This window comes from Notechis scutatus, chromosome 4 (assembly GCF_049901735.1).
Source record: "Notechis scutatus isolate UNSWTSFEM ecotype Mainland chromosome 4, rNotScu1.2, whole genome shotgun sequence".
NCBI lineage: Eukaryota > Metazoa > Chordata > Lepidosauria > Squamata > Elapidae > Notechis > Notechis scutatus.
Genome location: NC_142012.1, coordinates 5123567 through 5145497, shown reverse-complemented (window position 1 = coordinate 5145497; position 21931 = coordinate 5123567). Strand labels below are relative to the sequence as shown.

The following is a 21931-nucleotide window of genomic DNA, read 5'->3' as shown; positions in this document are numbered from 1 at the left end:
CCGCGCCGGCGGTAGCAACTCCTGACTCGGGACCTCCAAGGGGAGGGGAAGGAGGAGAAGAAGGGGGGAAAGGGGGCGATTCCCAAAAATCGAAATTCCAATTTTAATCGAAGAATATCATGTCTGCATACCCTATTCTATAGCTGTTATTTCTTTATTTAACATATCTCTCTGTTCCTCTCTTATTTCCGGTAGACCATTCTCTTTCAGGTATTGTTCTATATTATAGATGCTTTACAGATAATCAGAGTTGGAAGGGACCTTGTAGGTCATCTAGTCCAACCCCCTGCCCAAGCGGGAGACCCTACACCATTTCTGCCAAATGGCAGTCCAATCTCTTCTTGAAAGTCTCAACTGATGGCGCTCCCACAACTTCCAAGGGCAAGCTGTTCCATTGGTTGATTGTTCTCAATGTCAGAAAGTTTCTCCTCGTTTCCAGGTTAAATCTCTCCTTGTTCAGTTTCCATCCATTATTCCTTATCTGGCCTATAAGAGCTTTAGAAAATAGCTTGACCCCCTTCTCCCTGTGGCAGCCCCTCAAATATTGGAAGACCACTATCATGTCTCCCCTGGTCCTTCTCTTTACTAGACTAGCCAAGCCCAGTTCCTGCAACTGTTCGTTGTATGTTTTAGCCTCCAGTCTCCCAATCATCCTGGTTGCTCTTCTCTGTACTGTTTCTAGAGTCTCAACATCTTTTTTATAATGTGGTGACCAAAACTGGATGCAGTACTCTAGGTGTGGTCTTACTAAGGCTTTATAGAGTGGTATTAGTACTTCCCTTGATCTTGACTGTATCCCACTGTTAATAGAATTTAGGATTGCATTAGCTTTTTTTTAAATTAAAGTTTTATTTGGGTTTTCACACACACAAAATACAGGTAAAACGTCTTTTTTGAAAATAGCATGGTCCCGGGTTGAACTTCTTTATACAGACACAAACTCAATTTCATGCTCATTTTTGTGTTCTATTCCATATCTTATTACTATTCTGCACTTTCTATATAGTTTTTCCCCCTCTTTTAATTTTCTCAATTTTATTTTGATTATCTCATCTCAATTCAAATCATTATATTTATACTTTTGTCTGTTGTGTTTCAATTTCATATTATCTTTTCTCATTAAACAAATTTTCTCCTGTAGTTACTAATTGGAGTATGACACTTTTATATCTTTTAATTTTATCCATTCAACTCTTATTTAAACTTCGATATATACCTTAAGGTTATGCCATTCAATATAATACATGATACATAACTTCCAATCGAATTCTGCTTGGTACATTCTTATAATACACACTATATTCTTTAAAAAAAAGATTGTAAATATATGTAATTAAAACCCTCATTCCATTCCAATTCAGTTCTATCATTAATATTCATTAAAGTCTTAACATCTTTAACATTTCTTTTCAATTAAATATCATACTTCCTTAAAGACACGTATAAGACACGTATAATCTCCATACTTAATTTTTCCCTTATTTCACTTCACATATTTTTGTAAATCATTAAATATTCATTTTGTTACATTTATTTATTGACAAGCATACCACTAAGTTATGATAACTATTTTATCAAACATTTTAATCATACATTATTTCATATTTTCTGAAATTATTTCTATTTCTAATATGACAATACTATCTTATGTACCTTTGCAGAATCCCTTTTCAATTAGATTTTCACCCATTATCTCTAAATAGGCCCTGTTTCTCTATATTTTGTTTCTGTCCTTTATAACTTCTTTTCCTTTCTTTCTTCCCTCTCTTCTTCTCCCTCTCCTTTTTACCCCCTTGTCTCTCTACTTCTAATTCTCTCTTCTGCATTTCCCTCTTCTGTTGCTTTCTAATTTTATATTTATTTTTCACTCTATTCTTTTTTTGGGTTGTTTTTCCCAATCTTAAACTTTCCATTCTCTTTCCCCACTTTCCTTTTTTTCCCCCACCTAAGATTACTTGTTCATTAAAGATGGCTTCTTCTTTGTCCCAATCTTCTTGTTCTGCAGGCATTTCTTGTTGTTTCTCATAGTTCCAAATCTCCATTTCTAAGAATTGAAATATAGAAGCCAAAAGAACATCTCCCTTCTTGCGCATCTTCTTTGTACTTAATAAGTTCCATTTTCAGTTCTTCTAAAAGTGGAGCCATTTTAAACACTTTTAAACAACCACCCGATTGATTTTAGTCATTCAAATGCAGTAACCAGGAATCCAGAAATCACCAAGTAATCCAAATAGTCCCAAGCTGTTTCTTCTTATTTCTTTTTTCACTTTCTCTTCCTGGGGTTTTACTATTTTGTTGCGATGTTTCAGTTAAGATGTATCTTTTGGAAGTCTTGTTGAGATTTTACTGTAAGTTCTTTTTAATTCCAGGCAGTCTCCTCCCTTCCAGATCCGGCCCTTTTATTCTTTTTCTCTCCTTTCCTGTTTTCAAAAGCTTTTAATTATCCAGAAATCTTTATTATCCCGTTGACTTTTTATTTTCAGCATCAAATGCCTATTAATGTCAAAATGGATTTTTTTTCCAATTTCTTGCTTAAGTCTCTTAGCTGTCAGTATAGGAAGAGGAGAAAAAAAACAACCAAATCCTTTCCCTTTTCTCTCTCCTTCGCTGCTTAGAAATCTTCTTTGGGAACAGTGTTATTATTTTTTAATAGTTTAAATTCCAGGGTACCTTATTTGTTGCTTTTGCTATTTGACCCAGTCAACCAAAACTTTCTCTTCTTATCTTCCTCCTGCACATTCTTTTCCAATCGAGTTCTTCTTTGTGGTGGCCATTTCTGACCACCACTACAACCACCTTTGGGAAAGGGAGTAATGGTCAGCTGAGGAGGAGAGATGCGGCTCTCCTCAACCCTGCAGGCAGTCTCCCCCTTCTTCACCACCTCTACGGGGTGGCTTAGACCCAAAACCAGCCGGCTCAGGGTGCTCCAGCGGCGAGCACGGATCGAAACCGTGCAGAGTCGCGGTTTTGGTCTGTTGCTGAAGAAGCTCAAACCGGAAGTCTCCAGAATTGCATTAGCTTTTTTGGTGGCTGCTGCACACTGCTTGCTCATATTTAGCTGGTTGTCCACTAAGACTCCAAGATCCCACTCCCAGTTCCTGCTATTGAGCCTGGTTTCACCCAGTCTATATGTGTACTTTTGGTTTTTCTTGCCAAAGTGTAGGACTTTACTTTTCTCTACATTGAATTTCATTTTGTTAGATACGGCCCAGTGTTCTAGTCTGTCAAGATCCATCTGGATCTTGAGCCTATCTTCTTGGGTGTTAGCTATTCCTGCCAGCTCAGTATCATCTGCAAATTTGGTAAGTTCCCCTTCTATTCCCTCATCTATGTCGTTAATGAAGATATTGAAGAGTACTGGGCCTAAGACGGAACCTTGTGGCACCCCACTGCTTACTTCCCTCCATGTAGACTTAGACCCATTAAGGACTACTTGTTGAGTACAGTTTGCCAGCCAGTTGCGAATCCATCTAGTGGTGGTGTTATCTATTCCACTTTTTTCTAGCTTACTAAGAAGTAGGTTGTGGTCTACTTTATCAAATGCCTTACTGAAATCTAAATATATTATGTCCACAGTATTTTGCTTCCCTCCATGTAGACTGAGACCCTTTATTTACCTTTTCCTCTTTGTACAATCCTTCAAAATAATTCTGCACTATTCTTTTCTTCTCTACCATTTGATATTGTAAATTTCCATTATCATCTCTCAGCTCCTATATCAGCCTTTTCTCCCTTTCTATTTTTAAGTTATGGGCTAACCATCTCCCTGGCTTGTTAGCATGTTCAAAAAAAATCTGTTTCACTATTTTTAAGTCCTTTACGCTTTCTTCCTGACTTATAACATTTAATTTGTGTTTGGCTAAAATCATTTCCCCCTTCACTTTCTCATCCTGTGGTGTTCTTTGTAGTCTAATTTCTAACTTTTTAATTTCCTCCTGTAACCTATTTTGTTTCTGCCATCTTTCTTTATTTCTTTTTGCCATATAGGCTATTGTTATTCCCCTCAAATATGCTTTCGCTGTATCCCATAGTGTCTGTAGCAATGTTTGTTGAGTTGTATTTTTCTTAAAGAATAGTTCCATTTCTTTTTTAATTTTTGATACATATTTCTTTTCTTTTACAATTTGGGAATTCAATGTCCATCTTCTCCTTGTTTTTTTCCTTCCTTTCCAAATTATCTTTAGGGGGTTGTGGTCTGCTTATACATTTGTCATAAGCTCTATTGTTTCTAGCTCATTTCCTATTTCTACATTCATCCATGCATGTCTAATCTGGACCATGGCTTATGCAGATTCGAATAGAAAGTATTTTTTTCCCTGATTTAATCTCCTCCATTGATTCAACAAATTTAATTCATATCATATCATATCATTTGTATCATATCAAAAAAGATGATGGCAGAGTTTTTCTTATTTTTTGTACTGCTAATGTAGTCTTTTTTTTAAATCTACCACTGCATTATAATCCCCCACTATACAAATATTTCTCTATCCAATTTCTAAAAATTTTTTCATGTAATTTACTATAAAATTCACTTTGGATTTCATTTGGGGCATAAATTGTAACTAATAGTATTTGCTTCTGACATATCTCTAATTCAATTATCAAAACTCTTCCATTTGTATCAGCATATTTTTCTACTGCCTTAATTCCTTCTTTAATATATACTGCTATTTTTCTGTTTCTGTTCTGCCAGGGCTGTGAATAATGTTCCTAATTTTGGGTATTCTAAACATTTCCGGTATTGTTCTTTAATGTATACTTCTTGTAGGCATACTATTTCTACTTTTCGTTTTACCAGTCTTGTTAATATTGGTTTTCTTTTGGTTGGTGAATTCAGTCCATTAATATTTAACAATATTAACCTAATTTCTTCTTCCATCATCCTACTTGCGACTTGGTATCTGTCTTCTATTAATTCTTATGTCCCTTTGTGGGCGTGTTCTTAGTCTTATTCCTTCTTTCTCTCCTTGCTTGATTTCTTCTTTACTTCCTCCTTCTTGTTCTATTTCTCTTAATTCCTGTTGCTGATCCTATTTGTTTATTTATTTATTTATTTATTTTTATTTGTCAATTGCTTACAAGATAATAAGTATAAGTAAAAACATAGTTACGAATACATGGATACATATAAAAAATTAAAAAATATAAGAGAAACAACAGGACAGGGATGGTAGGCACGTTGGTGCACTTATGCATGCCCCCTACAGACCTCTTAGGAAAGGGGTGAGGTCAATAGTAGACAGTCTAAGGTTAAAGTTTTTGGGGTTTGGGGAAGAAACCACAGAGTCAGGTAGAGTATTCCAGACATTGACCACTCTGTTACTGAAGTCGTATTTCCTGCAATCAAGTTTGGTACGATTAACCTTGAGTTTGTATCTATTGTTTGCTCTTGTGTTGTTATGGTTGTAGCTGAAGTATTCATTGACAGGTAGGACATTGCAATGTATGATTTTATATACTATACTTAGATCGGACTGAAGGCAGTGTAGTTCTAGATTTTCTAGGTCTAGAATTTCAAGTCTGGTGGCATAAGGTATTCTACAATGAGTAGAGGAGTGGAGAACTCTTCTTGTGAAATATTTCTGGACTTTCTCAACTGTGTTAATATCAGATACGTAATGTGGGTTCCAGACTGATGAGCTGTATTCGAGTATTGGTCTAGCAAATGTTTTGTATGCTCTAGTTATTAGTGTAATATTACCAGAGAAAAAGCTACATAAGAAGGTTAACAACTCTTAATGCCTTTTTGGTTATGTAGTTACAGTGAGCTCTAGCACTTAGATCATTAGAGATGAATACTCCAAGATCCTTGACAGAGTTTGGATGTTCAACAAGGTCTTGACAATTCAGCCTATATTTTATTTTCTGATTTTTTTTTTGCCAATATGTAGACAGAGCATTTATTTGTTGAGATTTGAAGTTGCCATTTGTTTGACCATTCTGATACATAGTCAAGGTCTTTTTGAAGGGTAGCAGTATTGTCTGTGGTATTGAACAGCTTTACATCATCAGCGAAAAGAATGCAGTTGCTCTTAATATGATCACAGAGGTCATTTATGTAGAGTATGAAAAGAGTTGGTCCTAGAACACTGCCTTGGGGGACACCACTATTGACAGGTACAGAATTTGATAGGACGCTCCCAATTTTGACCATTTGTTGTCTGTTTGACAGGGATGCTTCTATCCAGTTATGCAGGTGTCCAGAGATACTGTAAGATTTTAGTTTTAGTAGTAGTTTGTCGTGTACCACTGAATCAAAGGCTTTACAGAAGTCTATGTAGATTGTGTCTATTGCTTTGCCCTTATCGAGTTGTGTAGTCCATACATTTTTGCAGTGTAAGAGTTGCAGATTACATGATAGTTTTTTCCTAAAATCAAATTGTTGATAAGAGAGTAGGTTGTTTGTTTCTAAGTGGAGGATGATGGATTGGTTAATAATTGATTCCATGACTTTACAGGTGACACAGCATAAGGAGATTGGTCTGTAATTTTCAACTAGGCTGGGGTCTCCCTTTTTGAAGATGCAGATGACTGTGGCTTGTGATCATAGTTTTGGCAAGGAGCTGGTCCTGAAAGATTTTTCAAAGATTATGCTTAGAGGTTCGGCTATGGCAGTGGGTAGCTTTTTTAAGAAGTAGGCACATATTCTGTCCAGTCCAATAGATAGAGATGGTTTTAGATTGTGCAGTGCTTTTTAAACAATGTCTTCTGTAAAATCAATATGTATTAGATCATTGTAGTTGTCTGTGGTTCGACTAGGAAATACTGGGCATGATCCATTGCTGTTTACAAATACTGAGCCAAAGAATGTGTTAAAGAGGTTGGCTTTAGTAGTGTCGTTGTTGCAGTCTTTACCATTAGGTCCTTTCAGGAGTGGGATGGACCTTGAGTCTTTTAGTTTGTTGTTTACAACAGTGGTCCCCAACCTTTTTTGTACCAGGGACCAGTTTCAAGCACAAACACTTTTTCAAGGACCGGGGAGTGGGGGGAGAATCCGAGTTTGGTGGTTTGCTTGCAGACGTTTCATTACCTGACTAGGTAACATCTGATGTTGTTACCTAGTCGGGTAATAAAACGTCTGCCAGCAAAACCACCAAGTTCAGGGAGCGCCTTGGCCCTGCCTCCCTCAGCCCCATCCCTCAGGTGTCTCCCTCCCTCCCTCAGGTGTCTGCCTCGTTCCTCTCTCAGTCGCTCTCTCGCTGCTCCACCAGCCCAGGAAGAAACTGCTTCAAAGAAGCGGGGGAGTGGCTTTTCCTGTCGCCGCAGCTCCTCCGAAGCGTCCGTTTACCCCACCCCGCCTGCCCGTGCGTGGTTCAACCCAGTGCTCCATTCTGCCTGCCTGCCTGCCTGCCTTCGTTCGGAGCAGCTTCGGCTGATAAAAAGAGGCGAATAGTTATTATGCTCAGCCGAAGCTACTCCCAAACAACCAGGCAGGCAGGCAGGCAGAACGGAGCACTGAATTGAAATCTTGGCGGCGGGCGGGGTGGGGTAAACGGGCGCTCGAGGAGCTGCGGCGACAGGAAAAAATCCACCCGGCTCTTTGAAGCAGTTTCTTCCTGGGCTGGTGGAGCAGCGAGAGAGCAACTGAGAGAGGAATGAGCGGGGAGGAAACCAAGCTGCTGAGCCAGAGAGCAGGACAGGCTTCGGTTGCTTCCTCCCTCCCCTTCTTTCATTTGTGTCCTTGATCCCGGTCCCAGCTGCATTCACCGAAGGCGAAGAAAGCCGCCATTTTTTATTTTTTTTTTCTTTGCGGCCCGGTACAGAGTGCTCCATGGACCGGTACCGGTCCGCGGCCCGGTGGTTGAGGACCCCTGGTTTACAACATTGTAGAAAGCGTGGGTGGAATTGCTGCGTAGAAGGTTTTCTTCTTTTTTAATGTGATAATTGGTGCATTCAGTGTTTATCTGGTGGCATAAATTTTTGTATTGGCTTTTGAAATTGGCAACATGACCAGATTTGTTTTTCCGCCAGAGTGATCTCTTTTTGGACTGAAGCTTCCTTATTGTTATGGGTGATTTGTTTTTTCTGGTTTTGGGAGTTGTTAATGGTACATATAGTTTGATGACTCTTTTGACTTCAAGTAAAAATATGTTGTAATGGTCTTCTACAGTATTGCATCCAGAGAATAGAAATTGCCAATCAAGGGATGAAAGATCGTTGTTTATAAGATCATAGTTGCCTTTTTTGAAGTTATAATTGGGGATTCTGTCGTAGTGATTATTTTTGTGTGGACATATGTTGAGACAAAAGTCAATCATGTTGTGGTCACTGTTGGAAAAGGTTTCTTTAATTTGTATTCTGTAAATTGAATTCAAACTATTGCAGAAGATGAGATCGAGGCAGTTGTTAAGCCTAGTATTGTTGGTTACTAGTTGTTCTAGTCCCAGATTTGTTACTGCATTGTAGAAGGTTGCATGTGTGGGTTCAGTTGTACATTCGTTAAGGGTCCAGTTAATATGAGGTAGATTGAAGTCACCAGGAAAGATAAAAGTGTGTGGGCAGGATGCTGCCCATGTTAGTAGTGAATTTAGCTTGTTTACATGTTCGATGTCATTATCAGGTGCTCTGTAACATAGTAAGAACCGAAATGTGATATTTAAGGACAGTTCACAGATGATGGTCTCAGGAATAGCAAGCTCCTGGGTAACTTGGATGTTTTTTAGATATAGGGACTTTTTATAGAAGATAGCAAGACCTCCTTTACGGCTTTCACGATCTGATCGGTAAACATGATAGTCTCTTACTGTGGTAATGGAGTCAGGGAGAGATGCGTTGAGCCATATTTCACAGAAAAAATATAATGTCGAATTTAGCCATATTTAGTAAGAGGAGAAATTCAGGTATTTTATTTACAAGGCTTCTTGCATTGAGTAGCTTGCATTTAAAGCCCAGTTGTGGTTGGAATAGAGGTAGTTAGGGGCGTGCATGCCTATTTTTGAGTGATGTTGGATTGGATGGGGTGGGGTTGGATGCGGAGTTGTGGGGTTTTTCTTTGCTTCTGGTCTCCAGTTTGTCCTTGCTACTACTTTCTTCTTCCACTCCCACAATTTGATCATACAAATCTTGTGCCTTATCCAGATTATCTGTCCTAATCCTCTTATTCTGCCATGATACCAACATCCCTTCTGGAATTAACCACTGAAACATTATATTTCTCCTAATCAATTGCGTTGCAAGAAATTTATAATCTCTTCTCTGTTCTCTTACTTTCTTTGGGATCTGTTTTAAGGTTTGTATCTCTTTGTCTTTATATATTAGAGGTTCATCCCTCATTATCTTATACAGTATATTATGTCTCTTGCTTTTTTTCCTAGCAAATCTAACATGGACTTCTCATGGTAGTCTATTGTGTCTTGCATAATTAGTATGAATTCTGTAGGCTTCATCAATTTCTAGCAGGATCTCTTGACTGTCTCTCTGTAATGCTTGTGCAATTAGCTCTGCCATGATGGTACTCAGATCTTCCTCTTTGCTTTCCATAATTTTCTGGAACCTCAGGTAGAACGCTCTGTGATCCATCTCCAAATGAATTATTTGTTCCTCTAATTCCTTGTTCATTGTCATCATTTTTTGGTCCACTAATTCCAATTTCTTCTCATTCTGTTCTGATCTAATTTCCACCACTGGTAATTTTTGTTCATTCTTCTCAATGGCTTGTTGTATTGTATCTACTTATTCTAATTTATTAATGTCCCCTTTCATTTCCATATGGTTCTTTGACATATTTTCCTGCATCTTCATCATGGTTTCTTGAATCGCCAACAGCGTTGTTTGTATTGATTGTGTATTAGATGTTGCACTTTGTTTTTCCACACCCCACATTCCCTCAATCGTCTTTTGGCCAGCTGGAGATGAAATTATCAGTGATGGGTTAGATGTTGTCTTCTTTGCTGTTTTCAGAGTTCTTGTTATGGCGCTTGTCATATTTCTTAGACTTCTGTTTACTTCTGCCCACACTACCATCTACTTTATATTTTATTTAAGAATTAATTTATATTAGTCTCTTTTCTCTGCTAATTTCTCTACTTATTATTTTAATTGTCTTCTTCCATTTTGTAATTAAGTCCAACCTCTTAGATTCTCCTTATTATTTAAATAATTAAATCTTTTAATTTCACTATATCTCTACCTATCACAGAACGTACAAATACCACAAATATTTACTTCTCAGTCCAATTTCCTCTTGAAACTCTTATCTTATATATATTACTTAATTCCTTTGAGTCTGTATATTAAGCGTTACTAATTAATTCTATTGAATAATAATTATCTTAAGTAATAATTCATTAATAGTTCAGTAAATGGAATAATGATTCAACAGTAATTTGTCAACAGCATATAATACAACAGCTTAATAGGTAGTCCAATAATCTTACTTAGTCATTCACTGTCAGCACCGTCAAACACTGTCTTTCAATATAGTTCTGTTATCTCGAGTGTTCCCCTCTCCTCCTCCTTCAAATCTCAGCTTTACTTTCCACTTTCCTTCTGCTACTTTCTGTTCCTTCTATCACTCTTATTCTTCTCACTTTCAAATTGGATCTCCAGTTCCGTCTTCCAATCTCCTTCTATCTGATGTCCGTCCAATCATTCCTCTTTCACCACCTCATCATTCCACCGTTTCCTTCCTTTTCGTTTCGCTGCCCAGGGTCTCATGTTTTCTCCTTTCAATCCCTTTCCTTCCGATTCCTCCTCTGCATGTCCACTTGTCTTTCCTCTCCTCCTCCTGAAATCCTTCACTCAAAGTTCTGCATCCTCTCTTTTCTCAGTCTTTTCTGTCTATGTTTATTTTTTGATTCACTGCTCATTCCGCCAAATTGCTGCCAGTTCTTTGGGGATTCCCTCCCGCTGGAGTAAATATTCCTTTTTCAGTAAATATTCAGGACTCAGTTTTAAGGCAAATGACCACCATTGTGCCTCTGGGATTTTCAATCAGGTATAATGACATAATCTGTTAATAATATCCTCACTTCCTTATCATCTGTAGCTAGTAACGGCCTTGGGTCTGACCTCCTTGTATGACAGGCACGTTCACTTCGAGTTTAAGGAGTTTCCTTTTGTGGCGGTGGGTGATTGCCTTTCACCATGCCATCGTCCAGGCTTCCCCTCTATTCTGTGTGACTCTCCAGGCTCTTCATGCCCCTGAAGGGTCCCCAAAAGTAAAAAAGTCGGGATCCAGGAATGGAGACCGTTCTCCTTTCCCCTTTTCACTGTGATGTCACCACCGGAAGTCCTCCTTCCTTTCTTCCTTCCCTCCCTTCTTTCCTTCCTTCCCTCTCTCCCATACTGCTTAACCAATACATATTTCATATACAAAGGACAAAGATACAAGCAAATTGAAGGAGCCCCTATGGGATCACCACTGTCACCCGTCATTGCAAACCTGTTCATGGAAGAATTCGAATCCAGAGCCCTAGCCAATGCCACCCACAAACCCAAACTATGGTTAAGATACATCGATGACACATTGGTTATTTGGCCCCATGGAAAAAAAAATCTAAACAATTTCCTAACACACCTAAACAGCACACACCCCAAAATCAAATTCACCATGGAAATGGAAACAAACAAACAACTACCATTCCTAGATGTACTAATCTACAAAAAAAAAACAGATGGCACACTAGGACACACCATATACCAGAAGAAAACACACACCAACCGCTACCTCAACGCCCAATCCCACCACCACCCAGCACAGATAAACTCCGTGGCCAAAACACTAATTGCCAGAACCAAATGCCTGGCAGACAAGACACACATAAAGACTGAACTATGCACCCTGACTAAAGCAGTAGGCTAGCACCAAATTTAAAACAGAAATGGCTGTGAAAGTCTGACTCACAGACAAACACAATACAGAAGCCTGATGATGGCAGATGAGATTCTGCCGTGATGTTGCTACAACTTTAAAAGCACAACTATAATGACGTGGGAAAATACCCGAACAAAGCTGAATACCATACATACATACATACATACATACATACATACATGTGTGCGCGTACAAGCGTGCACATATGCAAACATGCACTGATAGGCTGGGCACACATGTAAACTTTTAACTCTTGTTTCTAGCCTTATCCTGCTTATCTTTATTGTCCTGCTTAAGTCTTTTCAGAAACTGCCTTCTTACATTGTAACCGCTGTTAATGGTTCTTGGCAGTATGCCCAGACTTTCTGTAGCCAAAAACTTCTCTGGAGTCCCCCGCCCTTGCTGGTGCTTGTATTTCAGGGCTTGACTTTTTTTAAAGGGGAAGGGTTGTTTTAAGCTTTTTACACTGCTTTAGTTCTTGCTGGCACTGTCTTTTTGGGTGTACTTCCAATGTGGCTGAATCCCCTCCTACCCACTCCTTCCCAACTCTGTCCCCAATTAAGAGTGGGAGGGGGTAATCACAGGCCTGTTTCTTCCCTGGATCTGTAATCTTCTCTAAATGGAGTAATCTGGCTAGTCTTTGGCTTCTTCGTTTGTTTATTACAAAAAGGGGGGCTTTGGGAGATCTTCCCCACCAGCTGGTATATTTAAGTGGTGCAAATGGATCTAAGGATTGCTTCTCCTGGATGGAAAAGGGTGCTTTGTCAGTTCACTGGGCATAGGAGTCTCTTGTCTATGGAGATTCTCAGTCACATGGTTGTCCCAAAGATGCATTTTTCAAGAGGCAACTGGACTTTCTTGGTTCCCAGAAAGTCTAATTGCCCCTTGGAAAAGCACCTTTGGGATAGGAGTCTCTTACATAGCTTCGGAGTGGCAAGGGCACATGATTGTTCATTGATAGTCAGTGTCAGGGTTCCAACAATTGCCCCAATAAAAGCAGGAATCTCAAGCTATTTAGCAAGAAGAACACAGTCATTTATTAGGAGTGCCATTACTGGTTCTACCTAGTTGAAGCCAACTCTAACATTACCCAGTTCACGTCCTGCCTCTGACCCTGGTTTCCCCCTCCCCTCCCAAGGTGTCATCAGTCACATTCCCCAATGAAGCAGCTTTGTGGGTCGAAGAAGTCACTCCTCATTGGCCAATGTGGGTTCCATTGTAATGGGCTTCACTGGAATCTATTTTGTCTGAGACTTGTATTCCTTGTTGCAGCTGCTAGGCACAGCATCCCCTCCCCCTCTTTACGGCAACTCAGGAGTGGATCAGGAAGTTGACATTCAGCCTCCATCACTCCTGGAAGGTGACCTGTGCAAGGCAAAAACAATTTGAGTACAGGTACATCCCTTAAGGCTGTGACTCCCCACCCAGGCTTGTATAGTTCCTTTCATGGAATCTGTCAGACTATATTCATGAACTGGAAAAGAGCATGATAACAAGGTCAGCCAATGAATAGGCATAGCAACTAAGTCAGCCAATGAGGACTGTTTGGAAACTGAAACTAGAAGTACTAGGCATGGCTCTATATTAATCTCTGCAGCTCTGAAGTTATGTTAAGCTCTGAGTCTGTCTATTGAAAATGAAACTGCTTCTCTCCTCTGCTGTGTGTCTTGCTTGCCTGCTGAACTAAAGTGAAACTGATATCTGTTTCTGAGCTCCTGAGTTGCTGTTCTGCTCTGAACCTGTAACATGTCTGCTTCTTTTTGAGTTTGATCCATGTTGGACAAATCTACAGCTGGTATTGTAAAATTTACTTTATATGTTTATAAAGAAGTTAAATGAAGCCCCCAGCCATCTGTGTTTACTTCCCTGGCGCTGAATTTACGCTTCAATACTCTGAACAGAATCTCCACTTGGAGATCCACTTGGAGATCCAGGCGATCCACTTGGATGGTGCTACTTTTTACCCAGTATGCCTCTGATATAGGGTAGCCCTTCCACTTGACTAAGTATTGGAGTTGGCCCCTGTGCACCTAGAGTCGAGGATACACTGCACATCATAATGGGTTTGACCCCTGTTAGGAATGATAGTCACCTAACAGTTGGCAATATATAAACCAGGATAGTCATTTAATACTGTTGTATGTTTAAGAGAATGCTGTAATTGTGATTGGCTGAGGTTCCTTCAACGGCCATAAGATGGAGCCAGAAACCTGGTTTGTTCTTCTTGCATTTTCCTTGTGTTTTTTGCCCGATCGTCATTCTGTTGGATTGCTGTGAGTCTTGCAACTGTTAGCAAACTCTGTTTACTGAATTTGTTCATGATACCGGTAAAGAAAAAGACTTCGTTTTTGGATTATCCCTGGACTGATTGTTTTGAATACTAACTGCTTTAACCGTGTATGATTTGGACTGTTTGTTGGACTTTGTTTAGCCGTTTACTGGAAGTAAAACCTACATTTTACTATTCAGTGTATCAGTGTGTTGTTTGTGTGTTATTCAACACCACTCTCACTAAGTTTCCCTGAGTGCACTCATTCTCCTAACAGGGAATATCTCAACAACCCCCCATTACCACTGGGTCTGGGTGTTCGTGGGGTGGTGGTCGGAGGGTTTTAAGAGGCTGCTGTGGAATACTAGATGTATTTTCCCCAGCAGCTGGGGTATATTCATTTTAATTATTGCTATTTTCCCTATTAGTGATAATTGCAGATTTTCCCATTTTTTCAGATCTAACTTATTTTGCTGTTTCAAATTATAATAATTATCATACTAAGTATTTTATGTTCTTAGTGATCTGAATATCCATTCTTTCCATTAACTCTTTTCTGTTTTTCTGCAACATTTTTCACTAATATCTTAGTTTCTCCCTATTTATTTTCAATCCTGCCACTTCTCCATATTCTTCTATTTTTCCAATTAACTTAGGTCCTTTTTCTAATGGTTCTTCTAGTATAAAAAACAAATCATCTGCGAATGCCTGTAATTTATATTTTACCTTTTTATTTCCATGCCCTTTATATCCCTATCTTGTCTAATGTTTCTGTTTAATACTTCTAATGTCAATACAAATAGCAATGGCGATAAGAGACATCGTTGTCTTGTTCCCTTCTTAATATTAACCTTTTTAGTCATATCTCCCTTTACCATCACCTTTGCAGTTTGTTTATGATATATTGCCTTAATCATCTTGATAAATCTCTCCCCAAAGTCCATTTCTTTTAATTGTGCTAGCATAAATTGCCAGAATAAGTATTCAAAATTATTCTCATATTGTCTTTTATTTGTCTCTTAGGTAAAAAACCATTTTGATCTGGATGTATACATTGATTTAAGAATCTTTTTAGCCTTTCTGCTATTATTGAAGCAAATATTTATACTCCGCATTCAATAAAGATATCGGCCTGTAGTTTTTTTATTTGTTGTTAGTCCGAGTCTTCTTTCAGTATGAGAATAATGTATACTTCCACCCATGAATTTGGTACTTTCGCCTCTATCAATAGTTCATTGAATACTTCCAACATTGTGTCACAAAAAAAATTCTGTAAGGTTTTGTATAATTCTGCTGGTAGCCTATTCGGACCTGGTGTTTTGCTATTCTTTTGTTTTTGTATTGCTTCTATTAGTTCCATCATCATTATCCTTTCTTCTAATGTTAGTTTAATCATTTCTGGTATTTTTGGTAATTCTGCTTTTTCTAAGTATTATTTAACTTTCCTTCTGAAATTATCTCTTGATCATATAGTTTTTCATAATATTTCTGAATTATTTCCTTTTTATCTTCATTTCTATAATGAAGAATTCCTTTGTCATCTATTAGTTGGTTAAACAGTTTTATTGGATTATGATCTGCCCAAATGCTTGTTTCAATATTTATTTCTTGTATATTAGATAGAAAGAACAAAGAATGTTCCTGCCATGTCACTAATATTCCCTCTTGTATCAGCCATCTAAAACTCGCTCCTTTTTTAATTAAGCACTTGTCAAAAACTGATATTCCTTTCTTAAATCTCTAACTCTTCTTGGAATTTGCTTTAGAACTGTTATTTCTTGCCCTTTGTATTTCAAGGGATCATCTCTCACTTTCTGCAGGATTTCTGTTTTTGTGGCTTTCTTCGTCTTAATCTCACATGGACCTCTCTAGGCAATTTATTTCTCATCGCATATCAAGTATGTACTCTAAATATTTCGTCAATATCAGCCAACATTTTTTCTTTGGTCACCTCCAAGGCCTCTGCCAGCACATCTGCCTTTATCTCTGTTACATTTTGACCTTTTTCTTCCTCCATATTTTGAAATCTCAAATTATAATCTGCCCAATCCATTTCTAACAAGATTATTGTTTTTTCTATATTTTAGTAGGCCAATGTAAGTCTATAATCAAGTTCTCCCACCCTTTTTTTCTGTTAAGTCTCTCTCTTCTACTTTTTGCATACATTCCTCATTTTTCACCATCATTTGTTGAAAATTCTCTACTTTTTCTTCTATTTTCCCTGCTTTCTCTTCTACTCTCCCTATTTGTTCTTTCAAGTCCTCATGGACAGCTTGTATCATTGCTTTTATCTCCGCCTGCATCGAATTGATCTTCTCTTGCTGTAACATAGTGTCCAAAGACCTCTGCCAGGCAGGGCTAGAAGTCGCAGAGGAGGATGCTGAAGATGGTGCAGACACTGTGTTCTTCATTTTAGAATATTTACTTTTTATAATCCACCATAGGTTCAGGTATAGTTCAATTATAATCCAAGGGAGGAATAAAAATATAAGTTTTAATCCAAATCCAAATTTCTTGTTCTTCGGGTTCTTCTTACCTTAATCCAATTTTTTATTGGTAGTAGAAGGAAAGAATAAAAAAGAGAAAAAATTCTTTTTAAAATTTGTAATCCAGATTGGCCCACCAACCCTCAGTATTCAACCATCAATTGTTATGTTTCCAAAAAGAGAATTCACAGAGCAAATTGAAAAGCACACACACACAAAAACAAAAAGTAATCCAAGAGAAGGGGAGACTTTTGATATTCAGTTGTCAGTTGTCTAGTTTATTTTCATTAAGGTCCAAGAGCTGCACTTTTAAAGCAAAAGGTTTCAGTGTTCTACTCTTTATCTTTATTCTTCAGACAAAACAGGCTTCATATCTTTTCATTCCCATTCAGCCAAGGTCATATATTTCCCCCTTTCTCTTTTCTATCTTCTATTTTTCACTTTAACCTGCAGGTGACACTGTTGCTCTGCTTTCTCTTTTCTCTTCCTTATGTTATTCCAATATAAGTTATAAATCATTGTATTTTACAGTTAAAAACAAGAGTCTAATCATCAGTTTTTACACTGTCCAGTATTTTTAGTTTTTTCAACAAGTCGACTCACGTTTTCAATACCAATATCCTTTCAGGAAGTCCATAGTTAATAGTTTCCTTTTTCAATTGGCTCGTAAAAAGCTTTCCTCAGTGCTTTCAGGGGTGGAGTAGAAAAAAACCCACTTCCACCTCTATCTTTGAGTTTCACTTTCACCCCACTGTTCCCAAAGGGGCTCTTTCTCCCACTGCTTTTAAAGTTTAAATTCAGTTAAAATCCTCACCCAGAATGATCACACCTTCTTTCAGACTTCTCTTAAATCTGGCAGCTGTCCCAGCTTTGTAGCAGCTTGCAATGGCCATTCCCCCCTGTTGTTGGCTTTGAAGGCTTTCTCCAGATCAATCAGGGAATTTGCGGATTCCCTGGGATGGATGGAGGATGCTTTCTTCAATTTTCATCCCTCCAAGACAATTCAGGTCCAGCTGGGCCACCTGACAGCCAGGATATCAGCGCCCCCAGGAGTTTCCTGGAATGCTTGATGTGTTGCCGCGATGTCAGCTCCACCCTCCACGGATCTCCAGGGATTCAGCTTGTTTTCCAAGTAGGGATTTGGGAGTTCTGGTTTTATCCCGGTGCATCATCCAGGACTTTGTGTCAGGAAATTCTACTTCGGCTGCTTTAGGGAAGTTATCCCACCAATACTCATCTCTCTCGGCTTCAGCTCCTGAGGCAGAAATCCCTAGCATCTCCATCTCTGTGGTCTGGAGCAGTTGCACTTGGAGTCTGGTGGGATTGCTGGTTCCAGGAGATCCCTGCTGGTGTCGGGAGCCGAAACGGCCTCTTTCTGGGTTGCCTGGAGCAGGCTCTTCTCAGAGGGTCCTCCTTCTGTCATCGTTGCCTGAGGGTCCCTCCACACTCCCCAGGAGTCAAAGAACTCAGGGGTCCCAGTCATTTTTTTTAATTTTTTGAGAGTTGGCTTGATGTTAGGGTTCCGACAATTGCCCCAATAAAAACAGGAGTCTCAAGCAATTTAGCAGGAAGAATACAGTCATTTATTAGGAGTGCCATTATCGGTACTACCTAGTTGAAGCCAACTCTGATATCACCCAGTTCACATCCTGCCTCTGACCCTGGTTTCTCCCTCCCCTCCCAAGGTATCATCAGTCACATTCCCCCATGAAGCAGCTTTGTGGATCGCAGAAGTCACTCCCCTGTCAGCCAATGTGGGTTCTTTGGGAATGGCCTTGACTAGAGTCTATTTTGTCTGTGACTTGCATTCCAGAGATGCGAGGCACATCTTCCCCTCAACTTCTGCATGGCAACTCAGGAGTGGATCAGGAAGCTTCATGAGTTGACAGTAAGATTTTTTTTTAAAAAAGAGGTAGGGGTGTGGATCATCCCTCCAATTCATTTTAGTTTTCTGTCATGATAATAAGGCTTAGTAACATGGCTTGAAGTTTATTTGGATATCTGTGGCATGTACTAATTTTATTGTGATCCTGACAAGCTTGGGAGGGCAGAGGCTTGAACCTGGGTCCCTGTCATATGTAGAAATTACATATTCCCTATATACTTTGGTAATTTGTCTCTTTAGCTTGGCATTTTGTAACCCAAGTTAATAGACTAGAATAACAGGGTTGGAAGGGACCCTGGATCCTCCAGTCCAATCCCCTGCTCAGGCAGGAAACCCTATAGCATTTCAGACAAATGGTTATCCAATCTCTTCTTTAAAGCTTCCGATGTTGGAGCATTTACAACTTCTGGAGGCAAGTTGTTCCACTGATTAATTGTTCTAAGTGTCAGGAAATTTCTCCTTAGTTCTAGGTTGCTTCTCTCCTGGATTAGTTTCCACCCATTGCTTCTTGTCCTGCCCTCAGGTGCTTTGGAGAATAGCTTGATTCCCTCTTCTTTGTGGAAGCCTCTGAGATATTGGAACACTCTTATCATGTCTCCCCTAATCCTTCTTTTCATCAAACTAGTATGCCCACGCCACTTTCTGGAGAGCTTAAATGACCTCTCTGCTAAAGGGTTTCAATTTATGGGCAAGAGTTGGCTGCGGATAGTTATTGTTGCATTTTAACTATTTTAATTCCTCAAGGTGCTCTGGCACCCTGCCTGATTTGTAACTCCAGATTGCAGGAATTGCTGATGAAAAGGAAGGTATTCTGACAGAATGGTTTAGGTTTCTATGATGGTTGTGGCTATCACTGATCTTCAGTGTGTATTCCCCCATTTTTAACCTAATGATTGGTATTTAGGGAAGTTTTTTGCAAGCAAAGCAGCTTTTTGTATTTTTGTACAGGTAATCCTTGATTTACCATTTTTAGTGACCATTCAAAGTTACAATGGCACTGAAAAAAGTGACTTATGACCATTGCAGCATCCCAACGGTTACGTGATAAAATTCAGATGGTTGACAACTGTCTCACATTTATGACAGTGGTAGTCTTTTGCAACCTTCTGACAAGCAAAGTCAACTGTTAAGATTCACTTAACAGCCGTGTTATTAACTTAACAACTGCAGTGATTCACTTAACAAACGTGGCAAGAAAAGTAGTGAAATGGGGCAAAATTCACTTAATAAATTTCTCATTTAGCAACATAAATTTTGCTCTCAATTTTGGTTGTAAGTTGAGGAGAGGTGAGGCCAGGCATGACAAGGAATGGCTGGGAGGGGAGGGGAAGTGAAGGGTTAGGCGAAGCTGGGTGAGGCAAGGCACCCCACAGTGTGAGTGACATTGAGTTGGCCATTTCCACCCAGTCACATGACCACCCTGCCAGGACCGCCCAGCCAGTCATTAGGGCAGAGAACCGGTTGTTAAATTATTTGAATCCCACCACTGACACAAGCCAAATGTTGAAAAGCAAGGACGTCATTCTGGTTAACAGCAGTTCTCTGTCGGGGGGAGTGGGTTGGTCTTCCTTGGGCAGTTAGACTATGGTGGGCAGGGAGCACTGCCATCAGCTTCAGGCTTCCCTTCCTCCTGGGAGGTGAAGGTTAGTAGGTTAGTCTGCTGTATTGTGTTCACTGTAGCTACTTACCGTTGACCTTAAATAAGCACGACAGGAAGAAACCAACTCATTTGAGCTGTGGTGCTGGGACAGCAAAGGTGACTAACAAGCAAATACTAGAACCAATAACACCAGACATGTCACTAAAAGCATGTCCTGCATTTACATCAGATTGTGTTCATCGTGGAAGCACTGAAGATGGTTGCTGATTTTATGGGGGGACGAACTAAGGCCAGACCGAAGGATGAGGGAAGACTTACGGGCTTAGGAGGAGATGAGACCAGGATTCAATGAACGGTGGAACAAAGCAGCTCCCTGTTCATCTCTCACCATTTATAGGTGCAAATGTGGAATGGCCCATAAACTAGGTTTGATCACGGCTTCCATGGCCCTGCTAGTCCACCCAAATGCCTCCTTGGTTCCTCCTGGGTGTTCCATTGTTTCAGGAACCTGAACTCTTTGTGATTGTACCATATGGACTGCATTGCTGCTGCTGCTATATATTCCTCCACTGATGCTTCTGGGGAGGCTCTGATTCTGAATGTCCTTCAGGTGAGAATCTCTCCGTCATTCACTGTAGATGATGTCTGGATTTTTTCTTTCAGCTGTTCTTAGAAGAAGCACTTCAAAAAAAGAAAGGCCCTTACTATATTGGATTGCTCCGTGAGATGCATTCACGGATATGGACATGGTATCAAAGTGGAAATGAAGCTCGAGTACAGTAAGTGTCTAATTCACATTTGTTTTTTATAGCCTGAAATGTCTTTGAATCTGAAAGAGGTGGCAGAAGATGCAATGTGTATGATCATAACTCAGTATTCAGTATGTAACTTGAGGACCCAAGCATACAATAATGGTGTTTGGATGATGTTGTCATCAAACCTGTGTCATTATTTGGGAATCAATACAGATGGCTGTAGATGGATTGGGATATCAAATCTCTCTCACACTCTCTGCATATGTATGTATATATATGTATGTATATGTGTATGTACACGTATATGTATATTGCGTGTGTGTCTATATATTATCTATCTATCATCTGTGTTCTGTCCTCACTACACTTTAGTCTGTGTGCTACTCGACATGCAGCTAAACTCACCTATCCTCCAATATAACAGACTGTGTGCAAAGATCTGAATTGTTTATTGAAAGAACAGGATATGGTGAAACTGGGGAAAATACAGATACATACAATGAGAATCAAATACAAGATAGACAGTATTAAGTTACTGCTGAAAATAAAAAGCAATAAATACAAGCAATTGAGATCTCACCAGCGATGCTGTGTGTGTGGGATGTAAGTTTGTCCTTGGATGACCATATGCCACAGATTAAGATGGAGGTTTCCCTGTGCTTCTCCAAATGCTAAAAGAAATAGAGTCTGGCTTCCCAGCGTTCAGTTGGTTTGAGAGTGCAGGCTGATGGGTAAATGGTTGGGATCAGCTTCAAGCAATATACCTGGGGCATATTTGTCTCTCTGGCCACTAGATGGAGCTAGAGATCAACAACAGTATATAAAGGTCATATGTTGTGGCATGACAATCTCTCTTGGACAGAGACAGAGAGAGAAAATAGTTTATAAGCTGCCCAGGATCACCTCAAGATGAAATGGGAGGCAAATAAATAAAACAAACAAACAAATATAAATATTCATGTGATGGAATTACCAGCAGGTCACACAATAGACACACAGAGCAGTTACAAGTTATCTTGATATCCCTCAATCCCATGGGGACCACAAGGAGGGGAGGAAAACAGCAACATCCAAGTACCACAATGAGCCAGCTCAAGGGGATGGACAAGATCCATGCC

At 39.4% G+C, this 21931-nt stretch overlaps 1 long non-coding RNA gene across 1 annotated transcript in view; it reads left to right on the top strand.

Moving 5' to 3' along the window:
* LOC148130635 (uncharacterized) overlaps positions 1 to 20821 on the top strand; it is a 43896-nt gene extending 23075 nt beyond the window's left edge. The window contains exon 3 of the long non-coding RNA XR_015749581.1: positions 20722 to 20821. This is a non-coding gene — a long non-coding RNA (uncharacterized LOC148130635). The remainder of the gene's footprint in view (positions 1 to 20721) is intronic.
* Positions 20822 to 21931: the final 1110 nt, after the last annotated feature.